Genomic DNA, 14118 nt, shown 5'->3' on the forward strand with positions numbered 1-14118 from the left:
ATACCTCAAGGTATCACCCACCAAGGGAGTGCAGAGGTTTGGGATCAAAGGCAAGCTAGCCCCTCGTTACATTGGACCTTATGAGATCATAGAAGCATGTGGACCCGTGGCATACAAGTTGAAGTTACCTTCAAAGATGTCTGCCATTCACAGCGTATTCCATGTATCTCAGCTGAAGAAGTGTGTTCGATTGCCGACTGAGATCATAGCAGAGCCAGAATTGGAGATAGAGCCAGATCTCTCGTACCAAGAGTACCCCTCCAAGATTCTGGATTGCAAGGAAAGATCAACTCGGGCTAAATCAATCAAGATGTTTAAGGTCCAGTGGAGTAATCACTCAGAGGAGGAAGCTACTTGGGAAACCGAGGAATTCTTAAGATCCAACTTCCCCGATTGCCTACCTAAGGAAGCTGGTATGTAATCACCCCCAACCCCTCCTCCTGCCTTTCGAATCTAATTTCCAAAAATATGATCTTAATTCAGAATGAAGTGACTATAAAGTAAAACTTAAAAGGACTTCCTTCTGAAGTTGCAAAGAGAATGACATTCGAAGAGCAGTTTTGCCCTAATAATAACAATCCCCACCCTTTTCCTATCAGCCTCACCCTTCGCTTCACCTCGGAAGGACTCTGGCCCGAATCTCGGGACGAGATTCCTTTAAGGGGGGAAGGCTGTGACACCCCAGTGTCACCTAGGGTTTCTCTTAAAAAGCCAAACCAAGAACCATTATTTTATGTGAACCAAAGTAAGCATGAGCATCAAAATAACTTAAGTAAGAAAGAATTCACCAAGTATATGCTTAAAAGTGTCATGATCAAGACAATTGAGTCTCTTAAAGGATAAGAATGTGCAACCCTAATTAAGAACCCTAAGTGAACCCCATGAACAAAATTCAAGAAAATAAGCAAAAGGGAATGAAAAGTTTAAAATTTTGAGTTGAGCCAATTATATAAGTTAAAGTATATTTGATAAGCAACAAGATAGATTGAGAAAGCTTAGCCAAAATAATTCAAGAAAACCCCCAAATCAAGCTTCTTTTGTTGGGACTCATTGGGAATTCTGAATTTCAGAATTCTGAAATTCAGACCTTGAGCCAAAGATCAGGGATGTTCACCTTGATCCCTAACTCGAATCCTAATGGCCCCATTGACAAAATTGTGTCTAACTAACCCCTCTGTCGTGTGCCAGAAGATGGCATTGGGACGCGAGCCCTAGACACGACAAAACTTGAGATTTGCCTCGGGTTTGGGCAGGGAGACAGACCAGATTTCCTGGCTCCATATCTCTGCAACCAGTAGGCAAAATCCTATGACCTCCACACAAGAATGGTAGCTTGTAGGGAGGAGAAGAGGTTTTGTGCACTGACCAAGGCGAGAGCAGGCTCGGATGAGCGACCACACGCGCCAGAGCTTGGGCAGAACGCATGGGCACACGTGTTCGACCCTGGTCGGCACGCCAGAGCTCGCCCAACCCGCGCGCGCGCTCACCCCGGCGTCCGGTCAAGTCCGCCGCGCGCCCACGCCCTCGGCCGTGCCCGCCCGCGCCTATAAAGCCTCCCCGGGCGCACCTCTCTTCGCCCCGCACTCACCCTCACCGGCCAGCCACCGTTCCTTAGCTCCGGCGAGCTCATTTCCGCCCGCCATTGCCGCCAGAGCTACGGCCACCGTGGCCAGCCCACTCCAGCCACCCTCCAGCCCAACCAGTGCTTCGGCTAGCTCCGCCAGTAGCCCGTGACGCTTGCCAAGCCCTCGGACCCGACCGGACTTCACCGGAGGCCCGAGATCAACCTCACCGGACTTCGGTCTTCCGCCGCCGCGCGTGGACCGAGCTATCCAGTGAGTCTCCGACCAATTCCTTGCGCTCATAGCTTCTCTGGCATCCCGTGGACCTCCCTGACCTATTTGATTGAACTATCTCGCCGTGACCAGGCCGGTCTCCTCGCCGCCGACGAGCATCCCCGCCTGCGCGCGTGGACCGACCAACTCCGGCCATCTCCGACGGCGTTCCGCACACCGTTGTGATCCCCGCGACCTCCCCTTCGCCCTCGACCACTTCACCGGAACAGTCTTGCCGCCGGTAAGCCCCTCCGCCCTTTTCTTCGCCGCGACTACTGTTTAAGGTAGAAGAAGGACCTCGGGTTAGGTTCTGTAGAACCCGAGGGGTTTTCCGTAATGTCAGCGACTCATGTAAATAGTAACCTAAGGACTGATTCGCGAGGAAAACTTAGAAAAACCGCCAGGGACCCCAGTGCAAAGTGGATTTCAATTAATCAATTCTGTCATTCTTTTTAAAATAACCAGAGAACTTAGAAAATCCATAACTTGATGAAATCTTAATGAAAAGCTGTCAAACCAATTTTGCTAGCTCTGGAATATTATGATCTATCCTTTAAAAATAGTAAACCCCATGCTTTCTGTTCAAAATTTTAGAGTTTAAATTTAAAAACAGAAACCCCCTAAACCTTGTTTAATTAAGCAAAATTAGTTTTTCTTTTGTGCTGAGCTTAAGAAAATTTGTAGATGCTTATACCTTAATTAGACACTGTTTAAAAATAGTAGGAGCCCCAGCATTAGAGATTATGATGTAGTTATTCATTTAAAGCCATTTTGTCCAAAACTTAGAGAAAATCAGAAAAGCATTAGAAAATGTTGAACAGTGATTAGTAATATTTTTCCTAGTTTACTTATGCAACAGAGAACCTAGGAAAAATGCAGAGACCATTAATTAGGACCAGTTTCTAATTAAGATGCTTTAATTAGCCTTATGTAGACTGAAAATCAATTATTAGAATTGCAAAATTATGACCAAAGTGGTTAACAAAAATCCAGTGAACTTATAACCACCAGAGCCCCACTACAAAAATACAGAGCACCCCAGCCTAACTTTTTAAGTAGGGAAAATAAATACAGAATGATAATAAGGCATTTTCCCACTAAATCATGAGCAACCCCAAATAATGTGATAATGGGCAACCAAAAATTTGCTAAGTCCATGATGAGATAAACCACCAGAGAAAAATACAAACCCATGAAGAAGAAGTGAACCCATGCCTTTTGCTAGTAATTTGTGAGAAAGGCCATTTAGCTCAAATAATGCAAACCACCCCTTCCCTTAAGCAAAAGGAAGCCAAACTCCAGAATGATTGCTCTTGCACAAAATACTGGCTAAGAAAAATAAGAACTTTGTTGTTTGATGTTTTTCAAGTATAGTGGTAGTAGAAAGCACCCCTTTGGCTAGAAACCTTAAGAAAATCTTGGGGAAAGAATTAAAGGGTATTAATGACTAGAAATTTGTATCAAGTCATGTTACAACACCTAAAAGCCAGCAAAAATAAGTTTTTGAAAACTACCCACTGTTAAATAATAGTTGTAGTTCAAGGTACCCCTTCTGCCCTAAAATTTGGTAATTTTGTCCAGAGAAAACCATTCACTTTCTGAACCCCAAATTTTGAGACAGAGAATCATACACCAGTAACAAGCCACTGTAATTTTTGCAGAATTTTTGGAATTTTATAAAAGCAACTTGTAGTTCAAACCTACTCCAAAACATTAAAGAGAATCAAAGAAAAGAGAAGAAGGAATAAACCTCATCCCATTAAAACTAACCCAATTTACCAAGTATACCACTAAAGGGTTTTACATAAGCAAGGTTAACTTGTTTAAATTCAAAAAGACCATACATCTTTAAAGTTATAAATTCTAAAGCACATATCATATCATGCATATATCTTACGCATTGCATTCATTAGATTGTAATCTTGCCGACGGAGAGTACGTGCTCATCCCCGAGCAAGGACCTGTCCAAGAGGAGGACCAGGAGTAGGCTTCAGAGGCTGCTATTGAGGATCTCCCCGCAGCCCCAGCAATTGAAGGCAAGCCCCGGTTTTATGCATAACCATGTTATTATATGCTACTTTACTACACTTAATGCTTGTAGGATTGCAATGTGCACTTAAGTGTAGGAGTTGGTTGAAACCTCTAGTTGCATGAACTTAGGATTCCTTTTGAGATGAATACTAGTATGCTAGGTCGAGTAGCTGCTTGCTAATCAGGATCTCGGTAGAAGTCGAGTGATTTTTCTAGCACTCGCGCGAGGTCAGGAATCGATTGTATTCATCTTGATAATGGGATATATGTTGGTCCGTGGACTTGGATCCAGGGAGGATGCCTTGTCCAGGAGACGGGAAAAATGAATTAAGGATTAATGTGTGGATACCTGAGTCAAGCTTTTGAACGTACTAAGCACATGCCGGGAAAAATGGTAACCGGTAAACCTAGTACCTGAGTGAAGCCGGGCGCGGACTTTATCCCTCATGCGACCTGAGACAGGGTCTCCCATGCTAGCTATGGTGGGTACAAGTGCGGTCACTGCACGGCGGCAGCCGGGGTCAGTGGAGCATTGTATGCCAAGGCGGTGAGGCCTGGACGCGAACGGGGAATCGATGGGGACGGTTGTCATGTGTGGGGTCGGAGTACCCTGACATGCCGTGTGTTTAGGTTTACCTTGCAAGGTTTAAAAACTCGATTCGAATCGTCTGCTTCTCGCAGCTAATGAGACTGCTTGATTTCTTGTACTGCATCGAGTAAGAAGTGAAATGTGGATTACATGAGATAACTTGTTGATTGAGCTAATTGCTTGTTACCATGTATGCTTAGAAGGAGCAAATCTAGCTAAGATAATGATGATAGAATTTGAAAAGCTAAAAGTTGATTTTAGAAACAGCTAGTGCTTTTGGCAAACCAAACCCCTCAGCCAAACAGCTGCATAGTCTAGAGGTAGAGGAGTAGACTCCTCACACCGGTTAAGTCTAGCTGAGTATTAGTATACTCAGCCTTGCTTGTGGCACCATTTTTGCAGGTACCATGCAGGATGTAGTTGATGGTGTGACTTGGCCTACCACCCTGCCACCGGGTTGGACGGTCGAGTGGGATGTTGCTCCGGCAGGAGAGGAGCATGAGGAGTAGTGGGCTAGGCCTTGCCCATTTCCTCATTACCGACGACATCGATTATCCGCTGCACTTTAATTTGTGAACTTTACTTGCTACTCAAAAACTCCGATTTATGTAATAACTCAGTACTTAATTTGAGGTTTCCTGTTTTATTGTATTTCTTCTGTGACTCACCTTCGAGTGAGATTGTGGAATTTGATCCTGGTTAAGTGGCTCTATCAGACTAGATCTGAGGGACTGACGGGTTATTCCAAATTAAGTGTGTTACGGCCCCTGAGGCGTGACTTAGGCACTTAAGCTGGAATAATTCGGGTGGTTCTGCCACACGCGCCTCTGCTTTCCGTGCCCTAGTTCTTGCTTTTCTGTATCCAAGCCTTCTTTGCGCTCGTGTGATACTGCTTCCGCTCCGCTCGCCAGCAAGATTGAGATGGCGCCCAAGCGGAAAGCATCAAGTTCATCCGTTGCTGTCATTCCCCCATCGATCCCAACAGCCAGTTGCCTTTCGCAGGTAACCATATGTCTGTTGTTTCTGAGTCTGACCTTCTCCATCTCGTGTCCATCGGAGTTCTTCCTCCGAAGGAGCTCTGTTCTTAGCAGATTTGCCATGGGGTCACTGTAATACCCAAATAGTGAAGAGTAATAAAATGTACAAGAAAAGAGAAATATAAAAGGGTTTATTTGACCACTTGTGTTGTTAATCTCATTTTTTTTCATAATTCAAATAATAGGATTAACCTTGGCTACCAATAAATATACTAAATAAAAGAATGATGCATCATGTTGGAGTTCAATTGCTTGTGCATTTAATAAAATAGTAAGATGAATAAAAATATTATAATAATTGGAGATGTGGATTGAAACCCAAATAGAAATTTGGCTTGAAATAGAGAAGGAAAGAAAAGAAATGGAAAAGAAAGAGAAAGAGTATAAAATTTACATAAAACATATATAAAGATGTATCTTCAAAGTCAGTACTTTAATGGCACACTTAAAACTGAGGACAAATTCATCACAAAGTTGAATTCAAAATTTAGAATCTAAAATGAAAAGAAAAATAAACAGGAAAAGAAAAGAATAAAGAGAAAAGGAAAAGAACTCGATTTGGGCCCAAAGCGCTCCAATGGCCCGCTTTCCCTTCCTCCCTTCGGCCCAACCGCCTCCTGCACAGCCTTTCTTCTCGCCTTCGGTCGCTGCCGCGAGGGCCCACTGGCCAGCCGCTTTCCCCGCTCCCACATCGCGTGCAGGATTACACTGAGCCGTGGGGCCAGCCCGTCATCCTCTGCGCGCCAGCCGTCTATTTCCTATCGCGCGTCACTGGGTGTTCGGGCCCACTGGCCAGGAGCTCCTTCCACGCGCTCGGACTCTGTCCACCACCCGTGTCAACCAACTCCGCGCATGGCGGCCGCATCCCGGGATCCTCTCCATACGCGATCGCCCACCCATAAAAGTTTTTCCGAGACCCGTTCTCCCCCTGCTACTCCCTCGCGCATGCGCCGAGCCAAACTCTCCACCATCCTGCCGCCAGACACCGCCGCGAGGGAGCGATTCGCGTTGCTACCGTCGCCATGTGTTGCGTCGCCGTCCGAGGTCTGCTAGGTGGTCAGGGTCAATCGAGTTGGAAGTGCTGGTCGCGTGGAAGTCGGGCGTGGGCGCAATCGAAGAGGGGAGCTCACGAAATTCCTTGCCGGTGTTGGAGAATCCGCAGGTTCCCGTGGCCAGGGCTGTCCGCGCTACCAACCGTGGTGAGAACCCCCTTTCCGTAATCGCCATCACCCCCTCTAGGTTTGGCACCGACCAATTTTGAGTTTGGAGCGTCCAGCCGTGGAATTACGCGTCCGCCGATGATGCTCCGCCGTGGGCGGACTGTGCGTCTCCGTCATGTAGAATAGGGGGAGAAGAAGAACTGTGGGCCGTAGGATCTCGGGTTGACGGTTCTGATTAGATCAGTGATACTCCCTTCGTTCGGGCCGTCGATCTCGAATCGGACGATAGGCGCTTACCTCTGTATTCATTAAATGGTGACCGTTGATCTTAGATCGTGTGGATCCCATGGCGTACCGGTTCGCGCATCTGTTGATTTAATCTGAACGCGTGATTTCTAATCGGACGGCCGATATTATCCGATACCCTTTCGCCTTGAACATTTTGTAAAAGAGCCCCTGGAAAAGCTGTTAATAAACCCACAGTCCTGTCTGCAGGACTCTGTGTCTTAAGACCTTTTGCGCCGAGCCCCCTGCACTCTCTAAAAATAGTGCGCCCAGTCCAGTACTGGTTTAAATCGATTAAATGAATTAGAAATTGGATTTACAATATGAAAATAAACCCTAGAACTTGTAAAACTCATAGAAATTCCATTTTTTGTCCAAATTAATCCATTCCACTTTCTAAATTTTTGTAATTTAATTCTCTATCACTTAGAGCCTCTGTTTTATCATGAAAACAGTAAGAAAAGTTATTTCTCACTTAATCCTATTTTAAACACATAAAACCTTTGAAAATTTATAACTTAAATTCTATAACTCCAAAAATTATGATTCCTGTTCCTAGGATTTTATTTTAATATGTAGATTATTACTGTGTATCTTGTTTATATGTTTGGTGTGATGTTAATTTCTCTATATACACTATGCTTGTTTGTATTGTGGCGAGTAGAAGAGCCCGTTACTGAGGATCCTGGTGAGCAGCAGGTTGAAGTAGCTGAGCAAGAGCTCATTGAAGGCAAGTTGTGCCCTTGACCACTTTTTACCCAATAATGTTCTTTGATATCATTTATCCATGCATAGGTTAATTTTGATGGGACCCGATAGGTCATCCTAGATTGTTTATCTCATTACCTTGTTTACCCCTGAATCACTTGGGTAGTTTGCTATTGCTTTACATGGTTTTGGGATAATTATTTATTATATCTATGTTCCAATTACTCTTGTTATTCTATTTATGTTCATGTTAAGATCATTAATGTTAATTGGAACATAGAGCTTAACTTGAGAACCACGTGCCACCATAAGGGTTTAATGGGACGCCCTTGGCTGACTAATTAGGAAAGCTAGTGGAAGACTACTGAGAGCACCTAGAGGGGGGTGAATAGGTGATCCTGTGAAACTTGAAAACTTAAGCCACAAAACTTGGTTAATTGTTAGCACAATAATTGCCAAGTGGCTAAAGAGGAATCCTCAACAAAACACAATAACCAACAAGGATCAATCACAGAGATGACACGGTGGTTATCCCGTGGTTCGGCCAAGACCAACGCTTGCCTACTCCACGTTGTGGCGTCCCAACGGACGAGGGTTGCAATCAACCCCTCTCAAGCGGTCCAAAGACCCACTTGAATACCACGGTGTTTTGCTTGCTTTTTCTCAATCCCGTTTGCGAGGAATCTCCACAACTTGGAGCCTCTTGCCCTTACACTTGAAATTCACAAAGAAGCACAGAGCAAGGGAGGGATTAGCAACGCACTCAAGACAAGAAATCACAGCAACACCACGCACACAAGTCGCAACGAGAGCTCACAACACAACTCAATGAGTTCACCACTCAACTAGAGCTCTAATTGCTATCGCAAAGAATCAAAGGCGCGGAATCGATGTCTTGGTGCTTAGGAATGTTGTAGGAATGCTTGGTGTGCTCCTCCATGCGCCTAGGGGTCCCTTTTATAGCCCCAAGGTAGCTAGGAGCCGTTGAGAGCAATCTAGGAAGGCTGATCTTGCCTTCTGTCGACTGGCGCACCGGACAGTCCGGTGCACACCGGACACTGTCCGGTGCTCGATTTCCTTCCATAAATGGCGCAGTCGACCGTTGGCAGCCTGAGAGCCGTTGGCGCACCGGACAGACCGGTGCCCCCTTCTAGCCGTTGGCTCGGCCACGTGTCCCGCGCAGATCGCGCGGCCGACCGTTGGCCCTGCCGACCGTTGGCTCACCGGACAGTCCGGTGCACACCGGACAGTCCGGTGAATTATAGCCGTTCGTCGCCGGTGAATTCCCGAGAGTGGCCACTTCGCTCGAGCCAGCCTGGCGCACCGGACACTGTCCGGTGCACCACCGGACAGTCCGGCGCCCCAGACTCAGCAGATTCTTGGCTGCTCGAGCCAAGACATTTCCAATTGGATTTTTCCTGTTTCCAGCACTTAAACACAACACATTAGTCCATAAAACAATGTACTAAGTCTGAGAAACATACCTTTATCCTTGATTTGTACTTTGTCCACCTTTGTACACTAGGGCACTTGTGTTGGACACTAAATCACCAAAATACTTAGAAATGGCCCAAGGGCACATTTCCCTTTCAATCTCCCCCTTTTTGGTGATTTATGCCAACACAACATAAAGCAAGTAGAACAAATACAAAATCAATTCAAATAAGAACTCAAATTGTTTTGATTCAAATTTGACATATATGGATCACTCTTTGCCACCACTTGGTTTGTTTTTGCAAATCAAACTCAAATTTCTATCTCTAAGTCAAACACACGTGTTAAGACATAAAGAGAGTCATTCCAAGAGAAATTTATTCAAGATTTCAAAAACTCCCCTTTTTCCCATAATCAACACTTCTCCCCACTAGAAACCAACTTTTGACAAGAGAGACAATAAAAGAGTTTTGACAAACCAAAAGCTCTATTCTACTATTTTCAAAAACTCTCAAGTGGTAGCTGATCCATTTATCGCTTTGGCCTTTATTTTCTCCCCCTTTGGCATCATGCACCAAAACAGGATAAATCTTGGCCCTTTAACCCCATTGCCTCACCAAAATCTTCAAATAAGAGTACAAAGGCAATAAGAGTATAAAGATGAACTTGGAAAAGTTACTCTTTTCATCGGAGTGCAGTGGAAGTCTTGCATGGTCCAAGTCCACCTTTTCCCTTTCAATCCTCCTTTGAGACTAAAACAACCAAACTCAAGAACATGGTTAGTCTCAAAGGGTCAAGTTGTAGCACAGCTCCCCCTAAATATGTGCATCACTTGCAAAAAGGACTTGTGAGGTCCAGGGAGTGTTTGTACAACCTGAGCACCACAATAAGCAACAAAATGCAGAATGAACATGATCAAAGGCATAAACACATGTATGCTACATTTCAATCCAAGTTCCGCGAATCTAAGATATTGAGCTCACTACGCAGCCTGCAAAAGGTCTTCTCATCTAGAGGCTTGGTAAAGATATCGGCTAGCTGGTTCTCGGTGCTAACATGAAACACTTCGATATCTCCCTTTTGCTGGTGGTCTCTCAAAAAGTGATGCCGGATGTCAATGTGCTTTGTGCGGCTGTGCTCAACAGGATTTTCCACTATTCGGATAGCACTCTCATTATCACATAGGAGTGGGACTTTGCTCAGATTGTAGCCAAAGTCCCGGAGGGTTTGCCTCATCCAAAGCAGTTGCGCACAACACTGTCCTGCGGCAACGTACTCGGCCTCAGTGGTGGATAGGGCAACGGAAGTTTGTTTCTTAGAGTTCCACGACACCAGGGACCTTCCTAAGAATTGGCACGTCCCCGATGTACTCTTCCTATCGACCTTACATCCAGCATAGTCGGAGTCTGAATATCCAATCAAGTCAAAGTTAGACCCCTTTGGATACCAGATCCCGAAGCAAGGTGTAGCGACTAAATATCTCAAAATTCGCTTCACAGCCACTAAGTGACACTCCTTTGGATCGGATTGAAATCTAGCACACATGCATACGCTAAGCATAATATCCGGTCTACTAGCACACAAATAAAGTAAGGACCCTATCATAGACCGGTATGCTTTTTGATCAACGGACTTACCTCCTTTGTTGAGGTCAGTGTGTCCGTCAGTTCCCATTGGCGTCTTCGCGGGCTTGGCGTCCTTCATCCCAAACCTCTTTAGCAAATCTTGTGTGTACTTCGTTTGGGAGATGAAAGTGCCGTCCTTGAGTTGCTTCACTTGGAACCCAAGGAAGTAGTTCAACTCGCCCATCATCGACATCTCGAATTTCTGTGTCATAACCCTGCTAAACTCTTCACAAGACTTTTGATTAGTAGAACCAAATATTATGTCATCGACATAAATTTGGCACACAAAAAGATCACCATCGCAAGTCTTAGTAAAAAGAGTTGGATCGGCTTTCCGAACCTTGAAAGCATTAGCAATTAAAAAGTCTCTAAGGCATTCATACCATGCTCTTGGGGCTTGCTTAAGTCCATAGAGCGCCTTAGAGAGCTTACACACGTGGTCGGGGTATCGTTCATCCTCGAAGCCAGGGGGTTGCTCTACGTACACCTCCTCCTTGATCGACCCATTGAGGAAAGCGCTCTTCGCATCCATTTGGTACAACCTGAAAGAATGGTGAGCGGCATATGCTAGCAAGATACGAATTGATTCTAGCCTAGCCACAGGAGCAAAAGTCTCCTCAAAGTCCAAACCTGCGACTTGGGCATAACCTTTTGCCACAAGTCGAGCCTTGTTCCTCGTCACTATCCCGTGCTCGTCCTGTTTGTTGCGGAACACCCACTTGGTTCCCACAACATTTTGCTTGGGACGAGGCACCAGTGTCCAAACTTCATTGCGCTTGAAATTGTTGAGTTCCTCTTGCATGGCCAACACCCAGTCCGGATCTAGCAAGGCCTCTTCTACCCTGAAAGGCTCAATAGAAGAGACAAAGGAGTAATGCTCACAAAAATTAACTAATCTCGAGCGAGTAGTTACTCCCTTGCTAATATCACCCAATATCTGGCCGACGGGATGATCCCTTTGAATCGTCGCTCGAACTTGGGTTGGAGGTGCCTGAGATGCTTCTTCCTCTTCAACTTGAACATCCTATGCTCCCCCTTGATCATGCGCCTCCACTTGAGGTACCTGTTCGTCATCTTGGGATGGGGGATGTACCATAGTTGAGGAAGACGGTTGATCTTGCCCCAAATGTTCCTGAGGCCGTACATCTCCAATCGTCATGGTGCGTATCGCGGCCGTTGGAACGTCTTCTTCATCTATATCATCAAGATCAACAACTTGCTCTCTTGGAGAGCCATTAGTCTCATCAAATACAACGTCGCTAGAGACTTCAACCAAACCCGATGATTTGTTGAAGACCCTATACGCCTTTGTATTTGAATCATAACCTAATAAAAACCCTTCTACAGCTTTGGGAGCAAATTTAGAGGTTCTACCTTTCTTCACAAGAATATAACACTTGCTCCCAAATACATGAAAATAAGATACATTGGGTTTGTTACCAGTCAGCAGCTCGTATGAAGTCTTCTTGAGGAGGCGGTGAAGGTAGACCCTGTTGATGGCGTGGCAAGCCGTGTTCACGGCTTCCGACCAAAAGCGCTCGGGGGTCTTAAACTCTCCAAGCATAGTCCTCGCCATATCTATGAGCGTCCTGTTCTTCCTCTCTACCACACCATTTTGCTGAGGTGTGTAGGGAGCGGAGAACTCGTGCTTGATCCCCTCCTCCTCAAGGAACTCCTCCATTGAAGATTCTTGAATTCGGACCCGTTGTCGCTTCTTATCTTCTTCACCTTGAGCTCAAACTCATTTTGAGCTCTCCTGAGGAAGCGCTTGAGGGTCCCTTGGGTTTCAGACTTATCCTGGAAAAAGAACACCCAAGTGAAGCGGGAAAAGTCATCAACAATAACTAGACCATACTTACTTCCTCCTATGCTCAGATAGGCGACGGGTCCGAAGAGGTCCATATGCAGCAGCTCCAGAGGTCTTGAAGTGGTCATCACATTCTTGCTGTGATGTGCTCCTCCCACTTGTTTACCTGCTTGACAAGCTGCACAAGGTCTATCTTTTTCGAAATGTACATTGGTTAGACCTATCACGTGTTCTCCCTTTAGAAGCTTGTGGAGGTTCTTCATCCCCACATGTGCTAAGCGGCGATGCCACAACCAGCCCATGCAAGTCTTAGCCATTAAGCATGCATCTAGACCGACCTCTTCTTTTGCAAAATCAACTAAATAAAGTTTGCCGTCTAGTACACCCTTAAAAGCTAGTGAACCATCACATCTTCTAAAGACAGACACATCTACATTTGTAAATAGACAATTATATCCCATATTACATAATTGACTGACAGATAGTAAATTATATCCAAGAGACTCAACTAAAAACACATTAGAGATAGAGTGCTCATTAGATAATGCGATCTTGCCTAAACCTTTCACCTTGCCTTGGTTCCCATCACCGAATATGATTGAATCTTGGGAATCCTTATTCTTGACGTAGGAGGTGAACATCTTCTTCTCCCCCGTCATATGGTTTGTGCATCCGCTGTCGATAATCCAGCTTGAACCCCCGGATGCATAAACCTGCAAGGCAAATTTAGGCTTGGGTCTTAGGTACCCAACTCTTGTTGGGTCCTACAAGGTTAGTCACAATTTCCTTAGGGACCCAAATGCAAGTTTTATCACCCTTGCATTTTGCCCCTAATTTCCTAGCAACTATCTTCCTATCCTTTCTACCAATAGCAAAGGAAGTATTTAAAGCATGATAAATTGTAGAGGGACCATTCATAACTTTTCTAGGAACATGAACAATACTCTTCCTAGGCATATGATGAACATTTTTCCTAGGCATATCTCTACCATGCATATAGGAAGAACTAGGAGCAAACATAGCATAAGAGTCATAGGCATGTGAATCAAAAGCATTGCAACTCCTATGAGACTGTCTTTTATCATTGTACATAAAAGCATGGTTCCTTTTAGTACTATTTGCCATAGGGGCCTTCCCTTTCTCCTTGGCGGAGATGGGAGCCTTATGGCTTGTTAAGTTCTTGGCTTCCCTCTTGAAGCCAAGCCCATCCTTAATTGAGGGGTGTCTACCAATCGTGTAGGCATCCCTAGCAAATTTTAGTTTATCAAAATCACTTTTGCTAGCCTTAAGTTGGGCATTAAGACTAGCCATTTCATCATTTAACTTTGCAATAGAAGCTATGTGTTCACTACAAGCATCAATATCAAAATCTTTACATCTATTGCAAATAACGGCATTTTCTACACAAGTTGTTGATTTACTAGCTATTTCTAATTTAGCATTCAAATCGTCATTAATGCTCCTTAAACTAGTAATAGTCTCATGGCAAGAAGATAATTCACAAGAAAGTATTTCATTTCTTTTAACTTCTAAAGCATGAGATTTTTGTGCTTCTATAAATTTGTCATGTTCTTCATACAACAAATCTTCTTGTTTTTCTAAAAGCC

This window comes from Zea mays, chromosome 7 (assembly GCF_902167145.1).
Source record: "Zea mays cultivar B73 chromosome 7, Zm-B73-REFERENCE-NAM-5.0, whole genome shotgun sequence".
Classification (NCBI taxonomy): domain Eukaryota; kingdom Viridiplantae; phylum Streptophyta; class Magnoliopsida; order Poales; family Poaceae; genus Zea; species Zea mays.